General features: G+C 33.0%; 1 long non-coding RNA gene across 1 annotated transcript in view; it reads right to left on the bottom strand.

The window, feature by feature from the left end:
- The window catches only part of LOC135842247 (uncharacterized), a 95,255-nt gene that overhangs the window by 32,361 nt on the left and 36,595 nt on the right, over positions 1-26,299 (bottom strand). The window contains exon 3 of the long non-coding RNA XR_010558097.1: positions 18,010-18,214. This is a non-coding gene — a long non-coding RNA (uncharacterized LOC135842247). The remainder of the gene's footprint in view (positions 1-18,009; positions 18,215-26,299) is intronic.

Below are 26,299 nucleotides of genomic sequence, written 5' to 3'. Positions count from 1 at the left end.
CCAAAAAAAACAGTTTTTATTTTCAAAATTCAAAGTATGAATCAACCTAAAAAAAATGTAAAAAAAACAAAAAAAAAAACCTCAAAGACCACAAAAATCTGTTTTGGATTCCACTTTAGGCATCGCGTTGATGCTTCTCAATTTCTTTTCAATTTTTGTCGTTTTTTGATGGTCCATCATTTTTTGATATTTTCGAATGATTTTCATATTTTTCAAAAAAGGTTTTGTGTACTTCCAAGATACATTTATGTCATTCAAAATTGAATTTTTGAAAAATAGGTAAAATGAAAATTTTTTTGAAAAAATGAGAAGCAATCTGTTGAAATTTTCAAATTGATGAAATCCTAAAATGTTGTATAAAACTTGAATCATGTACCCTATCAGCGATCTGAGGGCATATTGATGATTCTAAATTTAACCCCTCGACTACATATACAACATACTACATCGATATGTCCCCCTATAAAACACCATTTGGGCATAAATTCGCGAAAACGTTTTCGTGACACCTTAAAATCAGCAATTTTTGTACTTTCAAGGACTTGTTGGAGACGTAAGGGACCACCGAACAAAAAAACGAACTCCACAGGGAGATTCAGCATCTCAAACTCTACAAATTGAGTGCTAGCCGTAAATTTTAAAAATCGATTTTGGAGCTTTAAACCTGAAAAACGTGAATTTTTAGCTAAAATGGCCCCACTTTGAGGCCACGTGGCTCAGCCCCACGGTGCCGCGGGGGGCTAAAAATTTTTTTGGGGTGGTTTCAACTCAAAAGGAACCACATACGTGAATTTCAGAAAATTCCGAGACCTGCGTTTTTTTTCTACCCGCCCTAATGTCTATTGCGCTATAGCAATAGGTACATACATACATTTTATAGGTATTTTTTTCATTTGTTACTTTCCGAACAGCGCGAAGCGATGTATAGGAAAGTATTGTTTTCGGCCGGAAAATGAACTTTGGAATTTACACTCCTTTTTGAATTTCGACTTCACACAAGTTTGTTTTGAGCAATATTGAGATGATGTGTGTATGTATGTATGTATGTATGTATGTATGTATGTATGTATGTATGTGTCAAAAAATGTCTGTACACGCGATAAAAAGCGACCTAATGATGATATCTCATTGAAATTTGCACAGATGGTCGAAAGTATGGTAAAGACGGCACAGTAAGAATTTGGAGTTCGTAAGTGCCATAGAAAAAATTTTATGAGCCTTTAAATGCGAAAAATGAACGTATAGGCAACCCCAACATTTGTCATTTACGTGGTAAACATCACACATGTTTTATTGTTTTGTCTCCTTTTAGTTCACCTGCAGTAGAAACGCATAAGGCGCGGCGCGGTCCGAATTAGTTACGCTTTATTTTAAAGTGATTATTTTATGAATACGCCGCATCGCCATGGCGGGGTGGGTGTTTCTCATTTTTACGATTTTTCGATACCTACTTACTTTGCGTTCGGAAAGTTTGTGATGCGTAGCATCAGATTTTTTTTTCGTGTTTTCTCTTTTTCGTACACTTATGACTTAAGCATCAAGAATATGATGACAATGATCGCGTCAAGATCGTATTCATTTTCCACGTACCCCGAGTTCTGTGTTTGCGTGGTTAAAATTTCATTTCTTCGCAAAAAATCTGTCGCATGTTATACTTTATTACGTTAAATAAACATTCAGCTAGGCGTATTCGTATTACAGAAACAATACAATACACACCGGAAAACAATAATACTAAAAATAGGTACGAGAGACTCGTACAACGACGCGTAAAAATAACACGCCCAAGGTACAGCCGAGAAATTACATATACTTATTTTCTTGTCTCATTTCTTGAAAACGTTCTTAATTTTTAGATTTTTTACTCGTCTCGCGTATAACTCGTTCAGCCTTTCCCTTAGCGATGGTAAAATCGGGCGCACATAGCTGTACCAAAAGCTCGCCGTGTGTCGCGATTTCGGCTAAGAGTTCGTACAGTGCTATACGTATACTTTTGAAAAACACGCAACCGCCGATTTTTTTTTCTACGTTTTTAACATTTTTTTAATGTTCTTTTCACGTACGTGCGTAATAAGGGTTGAACGATATAAAAACATAAATAATTCGAAAGTAGCGGCAGACGAAGGAAATTCATCCCTTGTGGACAGAGAGAAAAGAGATAACCCTTTGTGCTCGGTGATATTCAAAACGCAAAAATATTCATTCCCTTTCTTTTTCTGATTATTTCAAAAGGGTATTTAAAAAGGGTTGAGACAAAGATAACGGATATGACGTATGGATTAGTATACACCCTCTCTGTGTTACGTTTAATACCTACCCTATACTCCTCCCGTCATCGGTTTGTTGCTTATGAAGCATACAGAGAAAAAGGTATCTGGAATTACTGATAGTCCACACTTAAACAAAAGGAATTATAGGGAATTCCGGATAAAGGGGTTAGATTACGTTATTGGGCTCTTTTTTGTGCACCTTACGAGACCCTATTCGTAATAAGGTGATGCGGAACGTTGGGGAACATCAATTTTATTATAATGGAAATGCCGAGAAAGCCTAAAAGAAAAATATTAGATACAGTTTTCCCTGTTATTCGTTTCATTTTTATTTCACATACTTTTAGACGTTTTTTTTTTCTATTTTTTTATTATTATTATTTTTAAATGCGAATATTTCCGCCTTTAATAAAAACTTTCGTATTCTGTTTTGTAATTACTTACGCGACTTTTTTTTCTCCTGATATTTATTATACGTGTGGAGAAAATATATTATTTTGTCGTATGTTATGGCGTTGTTTATACGTAAAAACGAATCTTACTAGTAAAATATGCAATAATCGAAGGAAATGATGTTGAACAACAAAATAATAAAAGTACGAGATCTTCTACGCGATATTTTTCATAAAAATCAAATTTAGGCTCATTAAATAGGATAATATTATTATTACACATGTAAAATATTTCAATATACGAGTATGTAGATAAATTGAAGGACCGCAGATGGTATACCTACTACCTAGCTACCTACGTCGAATTATACAACTAAATACGACAAAAAAGTTCAATTTTATATTACGTAGTTATAAAACAGAAGGAAAAGTAACGAATCTTCGTAATTCAAGCGTGTTGACTTACTAATGGTTGTTTTTGTACTTCTTTAAGCATTAAAAATTAACTCCTCCAGTTGCATTTTAATGATTTCACAATTAGACACGTTTCGTTAAGGAATACTCCGCATAAAAAGCAGCGTATTAAGGCGGAAGATACTTCGAATCTACTCGTAACAATCCCCTAAAAAATCGTTCGAACCCATGACACTGGTAAAGATAACAACGATATCAATTTTCCTTCATCAAGAATTCAGAACAGGTCTGGGTATAACTCATGTTTACCATTAGATGCCCTTTTTTCCTTCGTCTTGCCGCGCAATCCACCGTGTAAAATGGTAAAGCTATACGAAAAACCAACTTCATAAAGTGGATAAATTGAAAACTCTGTCCAAATACGAATATAGTAGGTATTCGTTATTTTCAAATACTTACTCTCATAGAAAAAAAATATATACCATATCTGCCCCTAATTAAGTATTGAATACAAATTTCATTTTAAAAAATCGTTTAACAATACTGCTACCAAAAAATGTAGTACATAAGTACTCTAAATCTCAAATTTGCACATCTTAATATACATTCTTGTACCAGACGTCAGTCACGACGTCGTTTAAAATGTTGAAAAGAAATTAAATTTTGCGGCATTTTTTAAAAAGTCCAAAAAGTAAAATAAAAGCCATACCGAATTCCTGAAAAATGGGATGGAGGGAGAGGGAAACGCACCAAAATGGATCGTATTTTTAGAGGAAAGCTATATGGGGAAGAAAAAGTTTTATTTATGTACCGTAAAACGTGGTGAAGCGGACCACTTTTCGAGGTTTTTTGGAAATTCCTTCCCCTCATATAAAGCTACAAATGTGGTTTTGGTCTTAAATTGAAGGTGTATCATTCAGGTATACGTGTACCAATTTTGAATTTTTTTGGTCCCATACCACGTGGCTGGGACGAGGTCAAAGTGAGGTCCGCTCCACAGCAGATCCCGGGGTGAAGTGGACCCCACTTTTTTTTTTTGAAAAATGAATCCTCTAACCTTCCTTTTTACAATGATGTATCGTTCGCTAATTTTTATTGACAGCAACCCCCCTAAAAATGAACCAAAAGTACAAAAAAAACGTGTTTTTTGATGAAATCTTGAAAATGAAAATTTTTCAATTTGTGATAATATCAAATCTGAACGAAACGTACTGAAAATTGGTTTGTACACTATTATCAACCTCCTGAGTCGATTGGTGATGGTTTCAAGCTTTTCTGAAGCCTCCTGCAAATTTTCAGATTTTCATCTAAACATTTTTGAGTTTTTTTTTGATGTTTTTAAAAATAAAATCGTAGTAAAATCAGTTCAGTTACACTTGAATTCAAATGTTAATACACTAAAATGTTCGCAATGAAATTCTCTACAAGTATGTATGAAGTTTTAAACCCAATATTTCTCATATTCGGCGGTACAGACTATAGTTTTTGCATAGCAAAATTGTCACTGATTTTTGTATTTTTTTTTCATCACGCTCTGGAGTATCTTAAATATTTCGTAAACCAGTTCTTGGTTACAGCCATCTGGTTGTTAAAATTTTAAAATTTTTTAGGAATGATTCAGAAAATTAAAAAAGTTTTTAATAGTAATTATCATTATCTATAAGTACATTTTAATTAAAAAGTACAAACATTTTTTTGGGGGAATTTTTCTACTTCATCAGCTGATTTTGGATATATTTAAGCACTGTAAAAGATCTCGAAAAAGTGAAAAAAATCCAAAAAATTGTACTCTTAAATACATAGATAGAAGTATTTATCATATAGGTAAAACTTTTAAAAAGTTTTTTTTTCATATTTTAAAATTTTAAAACCCTGCCTGGGTAGATAAATGGGAGTTCAAGTAACCTTTTTTCCACGTAGTTCTTATGTGATCCCGTAACTTTTTTTCACTCCCCCACCCCACTTTCCAAATAAAGCCAGAAAAGATCCACTTGAAAAACACCTCAAAATTGACTCGGCAAATCTAATTAGACAACGTGTTCCCTTCAATTTCGGTATGCCATACTCTCCTCCCTACCTACTTTCTAATAAATTCGCTTTCTCAAGTTCTTCATTTCTCAAACTCTTCAGGATTTACCTATTTTTTAAAATTAAAAAAAAAATAATTGCTATTAGAAACTCATTTGGAGAAAGTTATGTTTCTTCTACATAAATAAGAAAAAAAAATAATAAAAATAAAAATTTGTACCTATACGATTTTTGTAATTTATCATGAAACATCTGTTACTATATTTTTTTTAAACGGCCCTTTAACACCACCAAGTCCAAGTTCACTTCAAATTCGTTAATTAGTAACGCTCGAGTAACTGATAGGATTCTTAACAACATTTTTCCCCATAAAAGCGTGAAAAATTTCGGAAGACCTACATCAAAAATGACCTGAATTATCTCCATGCTTTAAGCATGTCAAAATTCAAGCTATAAAAAGCTACCAAACTCTCCGTGAATCAACATAAATTCACTAAAAAAAAAAAACAACCTCTTCGCAAAACTGCTACTATATGAAACTAGAAAAAATACAACAAATCCGCATCAGTTGGAAGTCCAAATTTTTCTTGCGTTTCGAGAAACAAAAAAAAAATCATTGATAATAAATTGACTTCTAAATTACCCCTGACTACATATAGCCGCGGTTGATGTCTAAATTATAGCGCAAACTGTCATAATTTTCGATCCGACAAAAAGCATTACTACAAATAGGGGGAAAAATTTACCACCCGTGAAATATATAAAAATCGTTATATCTCGAAAAGTGTAAGCGGAAAATATAACTTATATTTAAAAAAAAGGGTATTTTATTGATAAAAAATATTGTTTTTGCGGTAGGGCAGATAATAATGCACAGGAGCGCATTCAGTCAACCGAATGGCAAATGAATTTCGATTCTTAGAAGGAAACGCAATGTACCACTTTCCGAAAAAGCATCTTTTAACAATGATTACGATATGTATTCGTAATTTTCCAACAATGCAGCATTATTTTTATCTACCAATAATTATCTGAAACGTAATCGATATCTAAGTATAATTTTATCAAAAAATTCATACTATTCTGATTAGGAGTATAACAAACGTGTCCCACGTATGTACACTAGGTTTCCGCCCATGAGGAAGAATTGGAAAACAGTATTTTTCTATACTGGATAAGGTTTTATAGTTGTTATAGATTGTTATCCAAAAAAGCGGCCTTCGACAATTCCCAAATTTTTTACAAAAGATTGGGCAAAACTAAAAGGCGCTATTGAAATTTATGTACTTTTTCCCTCATACTTTCAAACACGGTAACAGATGCAGAAACGAACGTATCTACACAGCGAATGAATTTTGAATATACGTATTCATAAAACTATCTACATATAATAAACTTCACTTGTATGTATATCGTTAAAGTAGGTAGGTATATAGTGTCAAAATATATTATTTCATTTCTTTCGAATGCAATCGAAAATTTTTCAAGAAAAAAACAATATCGTGTTTTTGACACGACAACAACCGGAAGAAAGCTAACGTCTGTAGGGGCGAGAAGAATAAAAAGAATGGAAAAATATTACAGAATATACATATAATTCTTAACCTTTAAGATGACTATTTCTTTCCACACTATTTTAAATGCCACAAGCTGACGAAATTCGGTCGCAAGAAAAAGGGTGAAAGGGGGGGGGGGTCTAGACGTTGTAGAGGGAGAATATAACGATAAGAGTGGAGTGACGATGACCTTTTTTTTGAATATTGAATAAATAAATAAGGAAGGTAACACAAAAATCAGATTTGGATTAAAACAATGGAAAAAATTTCCAAATTTTTCTTATACACTTGAGAAATTTAAAAAGAACACAATCGCAACAATTCAATTTCACTGTTCTACATCCCTTCTTGGATGACAGGGTGGGGGGAGGCAGAACGATATTCTGAAATCCATGAAAAAGAAACAAAAAGAACTCAAGTCCGTTTCTGCTTTCCCTTTACTTTCTGAGACAACGGCCATTTCCAGTTCACTCCGTTTTTAGAGATAGATATGGATTGAATCGTCAGAAAGGATGTTTTTACCAAATTGTTTATAGCGAGATAGTTACTTACTTTATAAAAATTGTCATCAACTATACCTACTTAAAATTTGATAAAGTCGAGATATAATGTACTTGTACGTATTATGATCAAATTTCAACTTACAATAAGCAAGAATCATCGACATCCATTGACTTGTTCTCTCGTATAAGTTGTGCATGCATAGGTACGGTACGAGTACCTACTTAAATAATATTTAACACGACAAAGCGGAAATGCCCGACTATCAACGACATGGCTTTCATCTTCACACTAAAAAACTAAACACAGCAGCCTAGAAAAATACAAACCATAATTCACGACGACCCTTTAAAAAACTTTTAACCTAAAAAAATACCGCAATAATTAAAGTAATTAAGAAAGGTAATTAATAATAATTAACCTCAGTTAATAATAATTAGAAACGTTAGGAAGCGTCGCTTCAGTGCTGAGCTTTTCGTTACCAGTAAAAGCATCAACTCATCTTTTCCCACAGTTCGTCGTACATTTTTACATTTTTTCAACTCGTATTTGTGTACGGACTCGGTATATATCATGATTATTCACCTGCGATAGTCCGCGTTTCACTCATAGTCAGACTCCCATTTCACCATGAATTATTGCGATTGTATTAAGTCGAAATACGTATAAAAATCCTAGCGAAAAGATTTAGTACGTTTAATTATAAAATATTTCTTGAAAAATTATTCGCTTTTGCTTTTTCCCAACTGGCCGTTTCTCCCCGATTTATACACTATTATACGCGAGTAAATTGTTTAGTCGCATAAGCATTAAATGGAGTACAATTTGCGATGCCTAATTTTTTAAATAATGATTGTTAGGTAGGTCCTCTCATTTTCACTACATGTGCCCTTCTTCGTCTGCCTCTCCAAAGTGCGCGTTTCAACCAACAACGTCCGTCGTGACAATTTTGCTATTTCACGTGTATGCAAATGTCACAGGTATACGAGGATCTGTAATTTTGCGAGTCATAAATATAAATATACGAGAAAATTCGTTTTTTAAAAACACTCGAAACATTTAGATGCTCTTGATGACAAAGGTATGAAACCATTTTCATGCTTTTCAAAGTTATCCAAAGTGAAAGTTTTGATGAAAAATTTTTCGCTTTTTGAAAAATTCCTAAAACGATGGAGGCTACTTTTAGACCACGACCACAAATGCGAAGATGTTCCTTTTTTTCAATATAAATATATATACTCTTGAACTTGAACAGATGGGTAGGTACACTCACTTATGTAGTAGGTAAACTCTTTTAGAGGCACGTGTGCATTCCTCCTGTTGCTTAAAAAATGGATATAAAAATAAAAGCAAAAGCAAACAACTCGAAACAGGTACACATACCTATTCAAATTTTTCAAAAAACATTTACACAATCCACTTGATTTTTAAAAAATTCAGTCACTTGATGTCTTCTGAGTAAATACAATTTTAGTTGAGTACTCAATTTGAAAGTTCGTTTCTTCAAAATAACTCTCTACACGTAATTTCATTGATTTAATGTTTTTTCGATGATTATTTTCCTCCCTCCTCTCCTTCTTTCTTCAACGGTGTTCAAAGGTTAGCCATATAAATATATTAAGTAGGTAGGTAATGTACTCAGAACAACGGGTCACTAACGAAAAAAAAGAACCGTATCCTCATTTAGGTACGAAGAATAAAATCACATAACGAAGGAAGAAGTCGAAAGAGGCAATAAAAACGAGAAAAACCAAAAGAAGTTTCAATTGGGTGAAAAAATATCAGCACTTGAACTGGTCTATTGAATGGCTTTGAATCACTGCTTGAACGTACGTGAAACCGCAGCATACTCGGATAATATCGTCATAATATAAAATATTTCGATAGCCAATTGGCCTCGCGAAGAAAAAAAATGAGCAAATGTAATAATATGGAATCGACCCTTTATCGAGTGCGTTTTGAGAGAAAGAAAGAAAAGCTCGACAAGAACTTGAAGAGTGGCTTGTTACACGGAGACTTTCGTCCTTGATTAAAATGGGGAGGGGGTTAACGTATTGTGCCGGTGAAAATAGCGTATTTTTGAATTTAATATAATAATATTCAGTGGCACTTGAGAATTTTATCGCCAATAAAAAACGATAGTTAGAAAAAATAAAAGAAAGAAGGAAGAACCTTTTGCCATGTAAAATTTTTTTCTTGGGGCTTATTATACTTTTTCACTTCAATTGGTGGGTTCGTGGCAAACCGACTCATTTACTTTCATTATCATTTTAGATATACGACCTCCGACGTATTTTCACGTTTATATTAAGATGAGAGAGCGGGACGATTGGGGGGGGGGGAGAGAAAAGATACCATTTCATCGGCTGAATATTACAATTATTCATGCCTATAATTTTCTTTGCTCGTTTCTTTTATTGGCTTGGTTTCTTAGCATAACTCGATTCTTATTTTTTTTTACTATTTTTTTACGCTCATTTAATTTTAGAAATGCGTTTTATTAAAGAATTTTGAATTAATTTAATTACTGATAAGTATTTTCGGTTGGAAAGTGCTAATGGTCAGAAATTGAATCTACATTCATCTTCATGAATAAAATTTTCCATCAATTTAATGATGGAAAAATTATTCCAAATTAATTTTCTAACAAGAAAACTATAGCCTAAGTATAAAAAAACAACACAAAATAAACGAAGCAAACAATACTTAAGTAAGTAAATACTTACAGCAAATATGCAAAAAAAAGGGTTCATTTAAAAATAGCTTTTTTCCAAAAAGTTGTACACAGTATGATCATAAAACAAGATGATAATATTTCGATTATGTTTTTTTTTCTCAGCAACCAAGTATTTAAAACGACAACAATGTTTACCGCAAAAACCCCCCATCATAAACTGAAGCTGTGTAACACTAGTTTTAGGTTGATTTCACAGTATCTTATAATCTGTAGAAACAAACCTTTTAAAAAAAAGGGTGGACATATCAAAGGGGAAGTTCAGTATTCTAAATAACACCGACGCTTTTTCTTGCGTAAGCTGCAGCCTATATATTTCGATCTTATCGTCGCAACATTTTGCTTATCAATTAATTTTTACTTTTTTTAATTTTCTCTTTATCGAATTACGAAGTATAAGTTTACTCGGTTTATTTACGATAATGTTCGCTTCGCGTTTAAATTACGTTTTTATTAAATTTTTCGTGTTCGGCTTTCATTAAAAAAAGAAAAAAAAATGGTATTAACGTCGAGTCTATTCTTTCAAACACCTAGTAATTACTACGTAGATCTAGAAAAATATTATTATCGAGAACTGGTTGCATTAACAATATCACAAATTTATTTATTCGAGGAGTATGCCCACTCGCGTTATAATGGTTAAACTTTTAAAAAAACATTACCCTTATCAGTTTTATTTCGGCTAACCGAATTTTTTCTATGTGCTGATGTAGAAAATTGTTTTGATAAAGATTTAAATAACAGGGTCGAGTTTAGTTTATGAGCCTATTTAGAGCTGAAAAAATACCTTTTTTATGCCAGATTATCACTGGTGGTTATTATAAAGGGGAAAATTCATCGAATTTTACAACTGTTAACTTTGTTGAAATCAATTTCGTGAATTTTTATGAAATTTCGTAGTAGAAAGAAATTTGTACGCCGGTAAGTATACCGTTTTTAGAAAAAATTAAATCTTTTTTTGGCGCCTTTGGGTTATATGTAGAAAAGGCATAATTTTTTTTTACTTCAGCTGGGCGAAAATCGAAAAATAAACAATAAACTCGGAAACTTTTTGACGAGTTTTAAAAATTGAACTTTCACTACTTATTGAAAAACTACTTTTGAATTTTTGAGACCGGCAATGATCACCAAAAATTTGATTCTAAAGTTTTCAAAAATTTTCACTCCACAAATCGGCGAATCGCAAACTCGCAACCAATGATCTTGGATTTTCACAATAGCCCGAGTTAACGTAGATTCTCAAACAAAGTCATGATTTTTGGAAAATGCCTCCACTTTGAATAACATATACCTACCTCGGACGTATGCATTTTGAAAAAAAATAGAAAATTTCGCCGATGAAAATTTTTGCGTTTAAACACTCTTCAATGTTCTTTTCCTCTTGGTAATTCTTTCCGTAGGAAAAAAAAAAACTCTGATAAGGCATCTAGTGGTTAAAAATATATTTCAGGGTGAATTTCTTAGTCCTCGGGTGTTCCAGCAAGGCGGAAGACATAATTCAATGCGCAAAGTATGAAAATCCATTACAACTCGCCATTAGCGGAACTTACGACTGCGTAGCGGAGGGATACCATTTCAGGCGAACGGGGAACGAAGTGTTACAGTTAAGTAGGAGGTTCCACTTGTAGGTTTCCTCCGATAACAGTAATTAAAAATTACACCGTGGCTTTATCCGAGGAAAAAGTCTCTCGAAGGGTGGAAAATATTAAGTGATGTTTTTACGATAGTGGTTCTCAAAAAGAAAAAAAAAATGTTGAAAATTTCAACCACAGTACTTATTACACATTGATAACCAGTTCTAGACCAACATATACAAATTTTTGCACAACGACCAATTCATCGTAGAATCATAAAATAATCTGAAAATAACCAATTTCCATTCGCCAATTATACGTAGGTATCTGCAAAATCAAACGTGATATTCCGATGTTTTTGAAACAAAAAATTAATTTTGGTTCATTTTGCCACCTCAACAGCGACCACTTACCCGAATTACTCATCTAATTCCTACGTATTCACGCCTTTTTTTTCTACTCTTCGGCGCAAAATGATTGCTGAGAAACCCTGCTCGCAGCAAAGGTTTCTGATGAGAAAATTGAATTATCACGAGTTTCCCGCTAGGAAAAATATTAGTTTTTTTTCCTAAATGTCGCCAAGTTTTTCCTTTAATTAATGTATTTTAAGATAAGATGCGCTGGCACCTATACATAATTCATTTCAGTTTTATACGTCGTATTGCTTTATTATCTTTCATTTGGTAGCACTGTATGGTAGTCTAAAATTGAACAACTTTTCTAACTACTTTCTTTTTCTTTTTTTTTTCTAACCGTTAATTTTCGCCCTCCGGCTTAAATAATTTTCAATTAACGAAAAAAAAGTATAATTAAAAAGTAAAAGATGACCTGAATTTTAATCAACTTTCTGAAAAATATGTTTCAAACTTTGAGGGAGATTAATCATATACACAGTGCCGCCAACATCCACGGGGGATCATTTCAAATTTTTTTCTTGTTTACTAATTAGAAGTGACAACGTGTACGGCTGTTTTGTCCGAATCATTGATTTTCCTGTCGAAAATTTCGCAGACAGACCGGAATTCGAGATTTCTGCACAAGAAGGTGATTTGCAAATGAAAATTGAAAAAAAAAGAAAGGATAAGACTTAAATGAAATCCATATATCCACTTTTAGGTAGAGATATTTCTTTTTTGTACATGCATAGAATGCGTTCAATTTCTTAATTTCTGTCTTTGAGTTAAAACAAAACAAACAAAAAAAGATTTAATTAACAACAGTTTGTAAATTGTAATTGTATTAAAATAATCTGTGGGTTAAAAGCGATGAAAATTATTATACGAATAATACGTAATTATTATATTCTTTTCGAGTATTTTTGATTGTTTTTTTTTGGGGGGGGAGGGGGAGTACTTTTTGCAAAAAATACGTACGAGTTCAACATCGATTCCTTTTTTTCAGAAGTTAGGTATTCTTTAAAAAACTGAAAAAACCATCAAAAAAACTCAATTTTACAAAATGAGTTGTTTTCAGCCAATTTCTGGAAACAATTGATGTCTTTCATAAGGTTTTTACATTGTAAAAACAGAATATCCCAACTACTCAATACAAAAATGTCTGAACCTAATAGAGAACAATCGAAAAATTATACAAATTTTGAAAATACACTGAGATACCAGGTCAAATTTTAGTAGCTGAATTTCATTTTCCGATTTCTAGCAAATTGTTAAATAAGATTCAAACGTGGTTCATTCTGTAACCTATTTTTGACTTTTCGAATCGACGAATATTGATGGTTATCTCGAGTAGTTCTGGAGCCTCCAATGGATTTTTGAAGTTCCCAGTTTTGGAAAAAGTTCAAATCGGAAATTTTTCGGTGATTGATTATTATTTAAAAGCAAAAAGAAAAAGAAAAACGAATATGATTATGTCAATATAAAGATGAAATTTGGTTTATAAACCATTTTCGTTCTTCAAAATCGATTGTAGATGATATATATTGCGTGTTTCTGAAGCTTCCTGCCAAATTTGGATTTCTCAACTAGGCGACATTTTCATAAAAGGGCCAAAATGAAAATCGGCACTTGCGATCATTTTGTCTGAATTTTCAGAGCTCATTTTTTGGAATTTTTTAAAAATTTATCTACCTACCCTACTACGTACATATTAAAAATCTGAAGAAAAAGTACAAAGAAAGGGAATTTCTCAAAAAAATTTCAGCAAAATAATTGTTACTTATAAATGAATTCACTCGTATGTAGGTAGGAAAACTTTGATTCACTCATTCGCTGTACTTATATGAATTTGGAAACAGCAACTTGAAATTTCGAGTCACGGAAAACGAGTTTTTTCGGACCAGAAAAATTCCTATTTCAGGGGAGAGAGGGAGGAGAAGGCACTCTTCAGGCAAGAAATATGGATGTAAGGATGCAAAAGTAAAACACTGCGTTATGTAGTTTAGACATCTCATAGTTCTCCTCCTCCCGTTGACCCCTAGAATTTGACCAAAATCCGAGAAGTGTGTTTCTACTCCACCGTCTACCTATACGAGTGGTCTCTCCATAAAATTTTGAATTTCAGTCTGGTTTCTTCCTCTTTAAAGCACATCTCGGACTACTTATTTGAAAATAAAACTAGATATCAATAATAAAAAGCTTCGAGGGGCTCGAATCATCAAAACACCCGGTATAAAATGGTTTTCAATTTATTCCAAAATCTAGATGCATTTCTCCAGAAGACAAATTTTTATAAACGACCATTTCTTGTGCCGTATCGAGTACGAGTCGTACGCGTATTTATTTTGAATATTATAGAAAGGGAATGTTTGAGGACAATATCATTTCAGATCGTATAAATTTTTCAAAATGTATGCTTCCGTAAAAATTGGCGAACAAATAACGCAGAATAATACAAATAGTTTCTGCATATATTATGCCGATGGTAATACATTCAACTGCTTTCCCATTGATATAGTAGAACAACATCGTGGACAAAGAAATATTTGGCAAAGCGTTATTTTGGCTGCATGCAAACAGGGTACCTCGGAAATCTCAATTTTCTAAAATGATACAGAAAAAAAGTAAAACATCAGTTCGATGAAAATAGTAGGTCACAAATAAACACGCCACCGAGATTTTAAAAACAAAATGTTTTTTGATTTGAGAATAGGCATTACAAAGTACAGGTAGAAGTCATACTGACTTGGGTAATAATGCGTTTTAGTCGTAATACACAGCTACCTTTGGTTTGAAAAATATCTCAAACTTGATGGTAAGCAATTTTACATAGGTACCTACCTACTATACTTATAAAGATAAAGAACTCGTTCGTTTTTCATCTGGAAAAAGATCATTGTACGCCACTGTCAGTCGACTAAGTATCTTCGATAATAAATATACCGCAAAATAAATACATGTAGTCTATGTACATATGATGTTGGTTACTTATTCGTATATTGTACGATCAAAAGAACAACAACCCAAATCCATGTGACGAAAAAACTCATAAATATTTAAAACATTCGAGCACGATTTGCGACATACACTGTAGCCGAAGAAACGATGTTAAAAGAACCGGAAAATCATAAGCTTAAACTGCTACATGTATTTTGTCATTTTATGAATATATCATTCGAGATTACAAGATCTGTTTAAAAAAGAAAGGGACTGTTGTTCCCTCATGACCAACTTGATCCATTTTTATTTCATAAAAAACATTCTATCCGGTGTACAGCAGTTTTGAAAAATATAAAAAGCGACACAAGGACAACAAAGATTTCAAACTTTACCGATTGATTAGGGCGGCAAATGGGGTTTGACGTGGCGTATAACCTCGAAAGGAGAAAACGACGAAAGAAGAAGCAGAAGAACTTTAACGATTAACCTTTCACCAGTAAAATTGTATCATCTCGGTGTCGGTGAAAAACAGCTATTGAGGCGAATTATTTATCGTATACGCCATTATTAGCAATTAGCCAACGCTAAAGCGTTGTTTGCATATCAAATCGCTTGCGTAACCAAAAGAAGGTGAAACAGAATTCGGTTACTGAAAGAAAGAGAAAAGGAAACAGAGAAAGAGGTAGATAAGAAATGATAATCCGGGGAGCCATTGATAAAATACATTAATATAAATGGTAACGGGGAAATGGAAATATGAAAAAATAAAGAAGTATGCACGTAGCTGTATAGCTAAAGCTTCCTTAATTTGGTCGCCTATAACACCTCCCCGTTCGACGTCTATTTACCCCCGCAATTCTTCTCGGATGCCGCTTTCGCGAAAGTCTATCCTTTATTATTATTATTAATCCCAGTATGCGATATAATATTATACAACCAACCCCCAATGGAAATACGTTTTCGAGCATTAATTTGTGCAAAAGTTTTAAGGACTTTCTTATTAAAAGGGTATTTTATAGCTTTTTCAGGGAAAAATTCGCTTGGAATTAAAAATCATTTGCCAAAGTCACGTTTTGACCGTATTTTTACTAAAATTCCGCCAAAGAAAAATGGTCCTCTTTTTTCGACATTTTTTTCTCTTCAGTTTTGAATTTTTAAATTTTCTCTTTCCCAAATTGATGTGAATAAACTGTTAATGATGCGGGATAAAAAAAATAAAAACGCGTTATTTGTATTTCGTCGCAAAATCGTAGTTTCTTTTTTTTTCTTTTTTTACGTCGTTCGTAACGTTTCTCACATATACTTACCTACGTTTAATATTTTTTCTTTTTCTTTTTAGCAAGCAAAAAAAATCGAAGCAGGTTTTTCGACTTTTTTTTTGCGTTGTTTGGTTCTCGACGTCAATTTACTTAAAACAAAACGTTTTTTAACGAGGAACCGCTACATTTGATCAGCTTAAAACGAAGAAATCGACGAATTCAACGCCTCATCTTCAAGCAAAAGCAGACCAGAGTTACCGTAACGTTAATAAATTTGCATAGTCGAATGCCTGAATTATTGACTTCGGATTAACGCCTGCAACTGTTTGTTATACATTTTAAATGACGTCGAAGTTGTTAAACAATTAAGGTGCATCGTAAAAGCAGTCCGGGCGAAGGACTCGTAAAACACATTAAACCGTTATATCCTTACAGTAACCGTTATTCAATTTTCACCGTGATTTTGAAAATAGGTACATAGAGAAGGTTGCGAATTGAAATTTCGAAGATTTAAGACTCATATATTCGTAATTCATAAAAGCTAGACGGGACGGGGTACCTACAAAAATTTATGACTCGATTAACGAAGCAATAGAATCATGGTTCAAGATTTGCTTTCATTTTAAAGAATGACAAAGAAGCGGTTGGTTTCTTGACTTGCAGTTGCTCTAAAGAAAAACATCGATTAAAAAACAATTTTACAAAAATAAAAAAAAATATAATATTTCACACAAAATGATGGAGAGGCTGAAAAATTGAAGCATTTTAATGATATTAAAAACAGTCCAAGAAAAAAAGGTACATATGTACAGTACTGTCAACTGTTCTACTTTCGTACACTTTTTTGATGTTTTTCAAAAATTGTTTCTCGTAGAATATCATCAGGAGGACAGTATTTGTGCATCAAGTCGTAAATTTTGAACGATTTTGTTTATTTTATGCGAATCAGAATATGCCCGAAATAACTCTCCAGCAGATCGGAGCTCCAGTACGAATTTTTAAAACGAGAAAAAAAAATTTTAATGAAATGTCCGAATGAATTAGTAAATTACTCGTAGGTCTTTCAGCAATGATAAATATGTCAGTGATACTTACTGAATTATTTCTTATCAATCAAATAACATGTATTTTAAGCATCAAATTACGGTTTAAAATATTTTATTAATTCGTTATTTTAGTCAAAATTCAGATTAAATATCTAACAAATGAATAAATTCTATAGATTTTCATCAAAAATTGTGAATTCGTCCAGTTCAAAATACTCAACTTGATTCGGTTTATCATAAACCGATGAGATATATCTACCTACTCGTAAATTTTCAAGAGAATCCAATCCCCCAATAGAGACGTAGGTATAACGCGGCATTTACGAGTACATCTACATACCTACATACGAGTAGTTCTAACAGAACCTTCAAACGAGAAACTGCAACCAACCAGTCTGACTTTCGTCAATCACGTAATCAAACGATCGAACTCGACGCATTTGAAAGAGCTCGCTACAACCCATTCGACTCCTTCATTTCGGTGCACGCAACATCTTAGACAGATCAGCTGTTGAAAGCAGACCGAACGTCTCTATCGAAAGAAAACGAAGAGGGAAAAAATCACAGTCTAGTTCATTTTCAGAGATTAACCAAACACGAAGATCAAGTCTGAGAAAAAGCTTTACCGCTGAAAATGGCAAATCTTAAGGTACTTCCTACAAATCGCGTAATAGAGGAAGGTATTTTCGGATACGAATATTTAATTAAAGCGAGAAGTTTAAACTCTTTATACTTTTAACAAACGGCGGGAGTTTAAAATTCCATTAAACTCGCGAACGAAAATGTGTCCGTCAGCAGCCTTTAGGCTTCTCAGCTTTTGCCAGTGTACGAATGCTAATCCTTCGTTTCTCGTTTGGTCTCAAAATATTTAATTAAATTAAATGTAATGAGAAGCTTTACCTTTTTCGGCAAGAACTCTGCTTTAAAACACGATATTACGGAATTACACCCGTTACAGGTCGGCGGGGGGGTTCACTTTAGTTCTAAATATGACAGCACTCATTTCGAAATCTTCTAATCCACCTTTTTGACATCGATGTTACCTTTCACGTTGAATGGCAAACGGAACATACGAGTATTTTCCGTAGTTACATGTTTGGAAAACCTACAACATACAATACACGTCCAAGATTGGTATAAAATTTTGCCGTTGTTGTTGTTGTTGTTGTTGTTGTTGTTATAAACAAAGTAAAATTAGTAACGTCGCACCGTCAACAAATGCGAGGTACTCGTATGTAGGTACGTATTATACCTAACCTACTATAGGTAGGTACCATAAATACTATGTGCATGTAAAAAGTCGTAAAAAACCGTCAACTTCTTGAAATTACCAACCTATATATGCTGCTTTATAGCGCTGGTCTACGTAGACACAATTCATACCTATTACTTATTAAGACATGTAAGTAGGTAGGTACCTAACACGTCCAGACAAAACTTTTCGAGTTTCGAAATTGGGCCTGACGAAAAACTTTGCCACACTTCGGTCATGAAAAATCGTAAAATACGAGAAAATAAATAAAATTAAAAAAAATCTGTAAAATTTCTTACAACGTAAACGTGTTACGTTGAAATAGTAGCTCATGATGAGCGCATTAACTAACGCAATGAGCGTATTAAGTAACGTCGAAAGAGGTGAAAAAGCAACTTCTTCAAAAATTGCCTAAGTTAACAAGGCTTTCTTTATTAATTATTACAATTCGGAGGGATTTCTTGCTCAACTTTTAACAGCTCTTTATGCGATGTTCGTTAACGTTATTTCGCAAAATGAGTATTCCTCGCCCAGTAAACCGACATATACCAAAAATTTCTGCAAATTTTAACCCTCACATTTATGCAAATATAAAGCCCGAGAAAGTTGTAACGTGATAATAGGTAATATCGTTAAACTTGTTAATACGTCTAAAAATTTGAGTTTTATGGAGTAGAAAAAAAATCCTCAAATAATATGAAGTATTAAAAAAACAGATTTTTAAAATCTTTTATTAATTATGCGCCGCAGCTGTAAAATGAAATATTTTACAACGTTTTATGGCTGCTTGGAATTTACGAATTTACTAAAACCACAATGTTTGGTCAAAGTACTATATCTTTATAAGCATAAACCATATAGCTTTAAATACGTTCTCTTAAGACGTTGTTAGTAAACGATAGATACCTACCTGCTGATACTGAGGGGGATTAAAAAGATATTTATGCAAACAATGTTGATCGAGTTTATGAATTTTAGACAAAAAATTGAATCAAAACGCCGAATATAAATTTTACACTCGCAATAGATATCTCATTCAAGAACACCGTACCTATTTTTGACGAGCAGTTTTGGAGCCTTCAACAACATTCTGAATATTCCAATATTCTATAAAAAAACGTTCCCAAATTCGTTTGTTTTTGGTAAACTGTTTGCAAAAGGGAACCTACAACAGTACAATTACACGCAGGCTTTTTTTTTATGATTTTTCAATCGTTTTTTTACCGACTTTGAAAACTGAAGTGGAAATCAAAGATTTAGGACATTTAAGAGTGGTTTCAACTGTTTCGAGGCTTTCCAATGCTTCCGGCATATTTTAGGGAAATTCCATGAAAAGAGCTGATAAATGAAATTTAACGCTTGAAAATTCAAATTACCCGCTTTCATACCCTTATTTGATTGATTCAAAAGTACTCGTACAATTTATTTACAAATAGGTATAGGAGATCTTTAAAAAAATGGAAAATACTAAACTGCTGTGGAGGCTCCAGAACAGAATAATACTACCATCGATCAATTTTCCAGATAGAATATATTGTGATACGTACTGAATTTCAGCTTTCAACCTCAAGCAGATAAAATTTGTGAGAACAGTGATTTCCAAAAATTTGCTTTGTTGGAAGTTACAGGATTGGTCAAAACAACCCAAACCCATTCTCAATCTTATGTACAATCAAATGGGAAGAGGAAAGAGAGATCAAAAACGAGGTGCATGAAAATCAACGTTCAGCTTTCTAACTTGATTAGATGGCATTTTGCGGCAATTGTAACTTTCAATTTGACAGTTTCCAATTACAAATACGTAAAAGACTCGAGACCGAGGACGCTTCCAATCAATGAGCGAAGGGAGGAGGTTCAAAAATTAGGTGCAAAAACCAAATTAGCGATGAATCAATTCAATTCAAGTTTACCAAATGAAAGATCGCGCATGATGATCAAATTGATTAGAAAATATAATTAATAATTCGCCTACGAAAAAATAATTTTTATAATTTTTTCAAAGAAAATTTGCCAATCCAGCGGAAAATGACTTGATCTGATCACTAATCAGATCTGATTAGATTAAATCCGAAAATTCCATGGATCCAATTCACCTGATCAGATTCAGACATTCCCAGAATCCAATTGGATCCGACCGGATTCAATTAGATCACAGTTTTGATCGGATTAGATCTGTTTATACTTGATCAGATCCAATCATTTTCCCCAGGGATTTCTGATTTTAAAGCTCTCAAAACAGTGCACGCGTGTTATGTTGATTCAAAGGCAAACAATTAAAAAATAAAACTTGAGGTGAAAATTTGAAATTTTTAAAACCTTCCCGCTCTTGCAAATGCAAAACTGGAAAAATCTGTTTCATTATCTTAAACAATTATAATGTATCTTAAATCTAGTTTTTTTGAAGTCATTTCACAATATATCTAGTTTTTTTTAGACTTCGTCAAATTTAAAAAAAAAATTGAACATCGATCCATACAGCATAGCATTGTTAAGTAAATCGAAGTGCATGCAATTTAATTACCTACCGTGAGCGAAAATCTGTCATTCAATCTTGACGCTTCGTTTTATTTGGATAAAATATCAAGTGAAAGGTAAGTATCTATGCCTATCTCATGTTGCTATATTAAAGAAACGTCGCAGTTTTATAATTTTAAATACTCCAATATAACCTCAGATGAAACTCGATTAGATTTGCAGAATAAGTTATGCGCATGCCCATGATAAAATTTGAGTAAGTATAGGTATCCAACTTATGTACGAGTATTACTGAAAAGTGAAAATATCGATTTAGGTGTAGTAATGTCGATCTAAGTATTAGGTAACTTGGGCTTTGGCCATAAAACACGGTTAAAAAATTCATCTATATCGGAAATAGACCGAGTTTCTTCGACTCAAAATTTTTTTTGCCAGAATTTTCTCATGCCTCAATTCGTGCAACGTGATAATTAGAATAGATATTAATTTCATAGCCGCATAGATGATCCTCCGTATAGCCAAGAGTGATAAGGTTCAATTTTAATAATATCGTCGAGTACCGAACGATTATAATTTTTTTCATTATTTTTCCTAATACACGCGTCGAATAGTGACGTTATTATTAAACGAAGGCATCAACAGAAAAGTAACAGGTTTGAGAGAGAAGTGAACGATGAACGAAGTTGAAGTAGGCGTTGTTTTTCCTTTCTTGTATTTTTCTTTATATGTATATTTTTTCTTTTTAGAATATCAGTTTCATTGGAGCATTCAACGGATTACATACGAAATGATCTAACGCCGAAAACTGATTATAAAATTCTAATAAACGCGGGATAACAAAAAATCTGTCCGCCCACCTGTAGCGAAACCATCTGATACGTATAGTTTTCGAACATCGGTAATTATCTATCTGTCAATGAACGAATCAGAAATTTCGACCGCAGTGGAATGTTATTATTTTTCGGAAACGTTTTTAGGTTTGAGTTATAATTGATTCGTATATAAGGTGAGATCGAATTCGAGATGGGTTCGAATTGTCACAATAATACCAATCTAATGTCAGAAATTGCCTATAGACCTATGTATGCATAATACATTCTAGTCTACCCCAGGTATTAGGTAGAGGTACATACATATCAAGATAGTTCATGCTAACCATTTGATGTGTTCTCTTACAGCTATACACATCCTTCATGTAACATTATAAACCATACACCCTTCGCAGTGACATTCTTCGCACACTCGCTCACCAGCACACCTCATAAATATGTTTGCGAACCACTGCTAGTGTAATTTTTCGAAATTCCGGACACGTGTTGCGTTATCACGAACCTGATATTACAAATGGTCGGAAAAGAAAGGCGAGCAACAAGAAAACAACATAATGGTTTTATGGTTTTCATACAACCGCGACATATAGTCGCAAAAACATTTGCGAAATGCTTCAAAAAAAAAAAATCCACGAGATGTTTACACTTCTCTTGTTATATATTTGAATAATTTGATAAAACTAGTCGTTGCATTTTTTGTATTTTTCCTCGCACTTTTTTTTCCACTTTTTCAAACGTAGGTAGGTAGGTAGGTAGGTAGGTAGGTATGTATGGTACGATAAATGTTGCTGAAACGTTTTTACCCTCATGGTTTTGGTGCAGCGCACCTGAAATGGTACTTTGGTCTGTTTCTGAAAGAGGTGGAAAAATACCAACTTTCACTGAAATGGTAATGAAGTCAGCCACTGAGATCATTGGAAAGTACATATATACTTACTTACTATCTACCCACTAACATTTTGATGTTTTGAATGAAAACACCTATCACGAAGATTTCAGACCGACCATAAACAACAACTTCAACTGCTTAGTTTCAAAATCAGAAGACATTTTACCCTTCCTATCAGGCTATGTTCCTTATTAGCGTATTTGTGAAATTGAAAATGGATTAATTATTATGATTTTTAAGTAATCGAGAACACATGGTACCAAATTCATAATTGAGTTAAAATACGTAAATTCTTTCAAGTCGGCTACAAGCGATGAATAATAGAAATTACACTCTTTGAGTACAATTCGAGAAAAACAATTGAATAATACTCCACTCTATCGCATTATTTAGCAAAAGAAGAAGTAGTATTTTGAAGTGACGAAGTTCGAAAACCTTCGTAGATATCATTTAAAACAAAATTATTGAGATTTTTGAGAACGAACTATTATATAAATTTTTCACAAATGTTTCAACTTTTTGATATAAGATTTTAGTACTTTTATCAAACTTTTTTTTTACACTTTCTAGGTCAAATTTGTCTTTTTCATGAATTCAAGGTGTCCTAAAACCCAATAATCCAAATTCGTACTTTCAAAATGAAATTTCATAGTACGTCAACTCTACAGTCCACCTGTAATCGATCCCCCTTCCAAAAAAAGTCGTCTTCAGAGTGTTTACAGTAAAATTCTATTCGTAAATGGGCATTTTTTTTACATAGATATTTTCCTCGGCATAAGTGAAAAGATTTACCCTCTTCCCATCGTTTCTACTTTCTAAAAGTAGAGCAAGCACTTGAAGAATTCTTTTATTTATTTTATTATTATTATTATTAATGATTGTCTTTTTTGTTATGCTATTTTTTCATGTACATATTTTATTTATTTTTTTATCTTTTATTTGATTGTTATTTCAATTAGATTGTATAGTAATAATAATCCGGCTCCTCGCCTCGCCTCTGGGCATAGAGGGGTCGTCAGTACTTGTGTTGATGTATGATTTCAGAAATTAATAATACTTACATTCATTTCATTTCATTATTATTCATTTTTCTTTTTTTCAAAAGACTATAAATGAAGCATTTTTTAAAAATTCCGCACAACCTCAAACAAGGTTCATACTTTCGTTGAAATCCACAATCTTATAAGTTATTATGTTATGATCTTTGAGCTACTTTTTTGAATTTTTAAAAATTCAATACTTACAATGATCTTTGGAATTTTCAATTTTTCCTGGCTTAAGATTTTATAAAACTACATACACTTATCTCATTGTTTTTTACACTCTTTATTCTGTTCCGGATTCCTACTAAATAAGATACAAAACGTGATCGAACACAGTGGCATCAAAAATGTTTACAAAGTGGTGCTTTTAATGGAGAAAATAGCACTTTGGATGTATTTTTCTCAAAAATTCATAATTTACGATCATGAAGTATTTTCACAATTATTTTTTGCAACACTACGGCGAAAAAATTGAGGAAATTGAGGAAAAGTTCACAAATATAAAAGCTGGTTGTTAAATTTGTAAAATTATTTCAAAATCGTAAATTTTTTCTCAATTCGTACCATTTTTATAACGCGGTAAACAGTGTATGGATGGTATGTACTTTTTTTTTTCATTTTACATATGTAGGGTATACCTAGCGTATGTAAAAATTATCAAGTAATTTGTTTGACCTCCCCGACGAGAGCTCAAAGCTTCGTATTTTTCTACGTCTTTTCAAGGTCATATTTGGTCATGTCATAATATTTTGCTACTTAATCAAATTTCCAAAAAAGAAAAAAAAATGGAAAACGAATTGATGAATTTTTTGTAAAGGAAAAATAATTCTACTCAGCTGATTTATTGTGCATGAATTTAACCCTCCATCGTAATTTAAATGTCCTCTATCTACAACAAATTCACTCGAAAGGACAGAAATCAGGTTCGCGCCTATACACGGATACTAATAAGATTCAATCAATTTTAAAATCAGTTTTGAGTCAAAAATTGGAAAAATTATTTCCCTGACTTTTAGGATTATGAGATATTTTTTTCAATTGACAAAAAATAGTAGGTATAGGTACGTGTTAGTGATTTGAAAGCTCTACAATTTCAACGAATACGCCGCTGCTTATTTTCTGGTTTCTGGGTTAGTTTTCGGTCAAAAATCGCTCGGCTGCTAGAAACGTAAAAGACGAATATTGGAGAAAAAGTCATTAACGCGACATCGATGTCGCGAAGAAATTTAATTTAGATTTTTCGTCGTAATAAAACGAGACGACATTACACGAAAATGGAATTAAGGGATAATAAAATCGGAAAATATTTCTTTGGAACGTCGGCTGACAATAAAATAAATAAGGATTAAGGCAACAATCGGAAGGATTTTCGGAAACGTCTGGAGTTGTTGTTTTCGAGGCGCTTAAGACGTTGACGCGATCGTAAGAAATATGAGGGGGGTTATTATTGCAGGGATGTTGGAAATATTACTATTGGGGCTTTTGCCGCTTTCTCAAAACGAAATATATCGCTATATCATATAGACATCTCTATTCGCACCTTCTATTCTTCAAAAATTTTCACGTATGGGTGTGCGATGCTTGTGTGCAAAGTACATATATAGAAGAAGTCGTATATATTTTTATTTTTACCATTTCCACCGACACCATTCGAGAAACGAGGAAGTGAATGTGACAAGCCATAAATAATTTAAACGATAAGTACTGCGTTGGAAATCGATATTAAAATGCGTTCTTATGAATACGTTATTTTCCACTCATCTCCGTCGAAAGTATCATAAATCTGAGCTTATTTCGGATTCGTGTTGATTGTTAAATTGCTTTTCGCGAATTCGTTAAAGTGGCCAAGTAGTATACTCGTACCTACTGTAAGAAAATAATAATATCACTACACAACACAACACATGCGGAGCAATTTTCGTATCCAGCGTACACATTTACATACCATTACCTACATCTATTAGATTGGCTTTTGAATTCAAACAAGAAAAAGATGATCGCGTTACACGTGTTATTTGGTGCGGTAAAAGTTTATCGTCGATTTTCCGCGTTTTCTTTTGTTCGACAAAAGAAGTACGAGGGTAGTTTATCCTACGAAGTACACGTACCCGTTTCTTTTGCGTGATTGTAATCGTAAACTCGCTGACATCACTTAACGAATTCCTTAAAAACATATTCCACAGCCGCAGCCTCCACCGCGCTGCCACGAAGAATGCAGAGAAAAACAAATATTTTAGCAATAAGTTCTTCTACCGCTGCGAGTTTTCTTCGCCAAATACAATAACAACTAATTAGTTGCCGTGTGCGCAAAGTTCACATTTATCAGCGAATAAGGAGAAATTATTGATGCATAAACGCGCGGGAAATAAATTCGCGCATTTCTAACAAAAGATCAACAACAGATAAGTATTTGTTATTACGAAATTTTCAAATCATCGCTGATAAAATATTCGGCATCACGTATATTTCTTACTGCTTTTAAATTGAATTTTGCTCTATTTCGACGTTTGAAATCATACGTACCTAGTACCTACTACCTACATCAAGTTTTTCAACTTGCATAACCGAAATGATATTCTTACGCTGCGTAAACAAAAGCACCGTACTAACTTACAATGTATGAAGCAGTATACCTAACCTACCCACCGATCTATACGAATAAAATATAGGCTATACACGTATATGTTGCAAAAGTCACCGC

This window comes from Planococcus citri, chromosome 1 (assembly GCF_950023065.1).
Source record: "Planococcus citri chromosome 1, ihPlaCitr1.1, whole genome shotgun sequence".
Classification (NCBI taxonomy): domain Eukaryota; kingdom Metazoa; phylum Arthropoda; class Insecta; order Hemiptera; family Pseudococcidae; genus Planococcus; species Planococcus citri.
Note: the sequence above shows the minus strand (reverse complement) of the source record. Positions and strands in the feature narration are given on the sequence as shown.